Raw genomic sequence first — 3,892 nt, forward strand, 5'->3', positions numbered from 1 at the left:
GTTTTCCAGAGTGGCTGCACCAGCTTGCATTCCCACCAACAGTGTAGGAGGGTTCCCCTTTCTCTGCATCCCCGCCAACATCTGTTGTTTCCTGACTTGTTAATTTTAGCCATTCTGACTGGTGTGAGGTAGTATCTCATTGTGGTTTTGATTTGGATTTCCCTGATGCCGAGTGATGTTGAGCACTCTTTCATGTGTCTGTTGGCCATTTGGATGTCTTCTTTGGAGAAATGTCTGTTCATGTCCTCTGCCCATTTCTTGATGGGATTATTTGTTCTCTGGGTGTTGAGTTTGATAAGTTCCTTAAAGATTTTGGATGCTAGCCCTTTATCTGATAAAATGTTTGCAAGTATCTTCTCCTATTCTGTCAGTTGTCTTTTGGTTTTGTTGACTGTTCCCTTTGCTGTGCAAAAGTTTTTCCACTTGATGAAGTCCCAATAGTTCATTTTTGCCTTTGTTACCTTGCCTTTAGAGATGTCTCTAGCAAGAATTTGCTGCGGCCAAAGTCGAAGAGGTTGCTGCCTGTGTTCTCTCAAGGATTTCGATGGACTCCTGTCTCACATTTAGGTCTTTCAACCATTTGGAGTCTATTTTTGTGTGTGGTGTAAGGAAATGGTCCAGTTTCATTCTTCTGCATGTGGCTGTCCGATTTTCCCAGCACCATTTGTTGAAGAGACTGTCTTTTTGCCATTGGACATTCCTTCCTGCTTTGTCGAAGATTAGTTGACCGTAGAGTTGAGGGTCCATTTCTGGACTCTCTATTCTGTTCCATTGATCTATGTGTCTGTTTTTGTACCAGTACCATGCTGTCTTGATGATGACAGCTTTGTAATAGAGCTGGAAGTCCGGAATTGTGATGCCGCCAGCTTTGCTTTTCTTTTTCAACATTCCTCTGGCTATTCGGGGTCTTTTCTGGTTCCATACAAATTTTATGATTTTAGGATTTAGGATTTTTCCTCTAGCTCTGTGGAAAAAGATTTTTATAGGGATTGCATTGAATGTGTAGATTGCTCTAGGAAGCATAGACATTTAATGACATTTGTTCTTCCAGGGCGCCTGGGTGGCTCAGTTGGTTGAGCGACAACCTTCAGCTCAGGTCATGATCCTGGAGTCCCAGGATCGAGTCCCACATCGGGCTCCCTGCTCAGTGGGGAGTCTGCTTCTCCCTCTGACCCTCCTCCCTCTCATGTTCTCTGTCTCTCATTCTCTCTCTCTCAAATAAATAAATAAAATCTTTAAAAAATATATTTGTTCTTCCAATCCATGAGCATGGAACGTTTTTCCATTTCTTTGTGTCTTCCTCAATTTCTTTCATGAATGTTCTATAGTTTTCTGAGTACAGATCCTTTGCCTCTTCATTTAGGTTTATTCCTTGGTATCTTATGGTTTTTGGTGCAGTTGTAAGTGGGATCGACTCCTTAATTTCTCTTTCTTCTGTCTCTTGTTAGTGTATAGAAATCTAACGATTTCTGTGCATTGATTTCATATCCTGCCACTTTACTCAATTCCTGTATGAGTTCCAGCAATTTTGGGGTGGAGACTTTTGGATTTTCCACATAGAGTATCATATCATCTGTGAAGTGTGAGAGTTTGACTTCTTCTTTGCCGACTCAGATGCCTTTTATTTCTTTTTGTTGTCTGATTGCTGAGGCTAGGACTTCTAGTACAATGTTGAACAATAATGGTGAGAGTGGGCATCCCTGTCATGTTCCTGACCCTAGGGGAAAAGCTCTCAGTTTTTCCCCATTGAGAATGATATTCGCTGTGGGTTTTTCACAGATGGCTTTTATGATATTGAGGTATGTACCTTCTATTCCTACACTGTGGAGAGTTTTAATCAAGAAAGGATGCTGTACTTCGTCAAATATTTTTTCTGCATCTATTGAGAGGATCATATGGTTCCTTTCCTTTCTTTTATTAATGTTTTGTATCACATTGATTGATTTGCAGATGTTGAACCAACCTTGCAGCCTAGGGATAAATCCCACTTGGTCGTGGTGAATAATCCTTTTAATGTACTGTTGGACTCCATTGGCTAGTATTTTGGTGAGAATTTTGACATCCATGTTCATCAGGGATATTGGTCTGTAATTCTCCTTTTTGATGGGGTCTTTGTCTGGTTTTGGGATCAAGGTAATGCTGGCCTCATAAAATGAGTTTGGAAGTTTTCCTTCCATTTCTATTTTTTTGAAACAGCTTCGGAAGAATAGGTATTAATTCTTCTTTAAATGTTTGGTAAAATTCCCTTGGGAAGCCATCTGGGCCTGGGCTGTTGTTTGTTGGGAGATTTCTGATGACTGCTTCAATTTCCTTAGTGGTTATGGGTCTGTTCAGGTTTTCTGTTTCTTGCTGGTTCAGTTTTGGTAGTTTATATGTCTCTAGGAATGCATCCATTTCTTCCAGATTACCTAATTTGCTGGCATATAGTTGCTCATAATGTGTTCTTATAATTGTTTGTATTTCTTTGGTGTTGGTTGTGATCTCTCCTCTCTCATTCATGATTTTATTTATTTGGGTCCTTTCTCTTTTCTTTTTGATAAGTCTGACCAGGGGTTTACCAATCTTTTTTTTTTTTTTAAGATTTTATTTATTTGCCAGAGAGAGACAGAGTACAGAAGCAGGGGGAGTAACACGCTCCCTGCTGAGCAGGGAGCCTGATGTGGGGCTCCATCCCAGGACCCGGGGATCATGACCTGAGCCAAAGGCAGATGCTTAACGACTGACCCACCCAGGTGTCCCAGGTTTATCAACCTTATTAATTCTTTCAAAGAATCAGCTCCTAGTTTCATTGATCTGTTCTACTGTTCTGTTGGTTTCTATTTCATTGCTTTCTGCTCTGATCTTTATTATTTCTCATCTCCTGCTGGGTTTAGGCTTTATTTGCTGTTCTTTCTCCAGCTCCTTTAGGTGTAGGGTTAGGTTGTGTATTTCAGATCTTTCTTGTTTCTTCAGTAAGGCTTGTATTGCTATATACTTACCTCTTAGAACCACTTTTGCTGCATCCCAAAGGCTTTGAACCGTTGTGTTTTCATTTTCATTTGTTTCCATGATTTTTTTTAAAATTCTTCTTTAGGGCGCCTGGGTGGCTCAGTTGGTTAAGCGACCGCCTTCGGCTCAGGTCATGATCCTGGAGTCCCTGGATCGAGTCCCGCATCGGGCTCCCTGCTCGGCAGGGAGTCTGCTTCTCCCTCTGATCCTCCCCCTTCTCATGTGCTCTCTCTCATTCTCTCTCAAATAAATAAATAAAATCTTAAAAAAAAAAATTTAAAAAATAAATAAATAAATAAATAAATAAAATTCTTCTTTAATTTCCTGGTTGACCCATTCATTCTTTAGTAGGAAGCTCTTTAACCTCCATGTATGTGAATTCTTTCCTACTTTCCTCTTGTGATTGAGTTCCAGTTTCAAAGCATTGTGGTCCGAAAATATGCAGGGAATGATCCCAGTATTTTGGTACCGGTTGAGACCTGATTTGTGACCCAGGATGTGATCTATTCTGGAGAATGTTCCATGTGCACTAGAGAAGAATGTGTATTCTGTTGCTTTGGGATGGAATGTTCTGACTATATCTGTGATGTCCATCTGGTCCAGTGTGTCATTCAAAGCCCTTATTTCCTTGTTGATCTTCTGCTTCGATGATCTGTCCATTGCAGTGAGGGGGGTGTTAAAGTCCCCTACTATTATTGTATTATTGTCGATGTGTTTCTTTGATTTTGTTATGAATTGGCTTATATAATTGGCTGCTCCCATATTAGGGGCATAAATATTTACAATTGTTAGATCTTCTTGTTGGATAGACCCTTTAAGTAGGATATAGTGTCTTTCCTCATCTCTTATTATAGTCTTTGGTTTAAAATCTAATTTGTCTGATATAAGGATTGCCACCCCAGCT

The sequence above is a fragment of the Leptonychotes weddellii genome, chromosome 2 (genome assembly GCF_054177405.1).
Source record: "Leptonychotes weddellii isolate Sample4059 chromosome 2, ASM5417740v2, whole genome shotgun sequence".
Taxonomy (NCBI): Eukaryota; Metazoa; Chordata; class Mammalia; order Carnivora; family Phocidae; genus Leptonychotes; species Leptonychotes weddellii.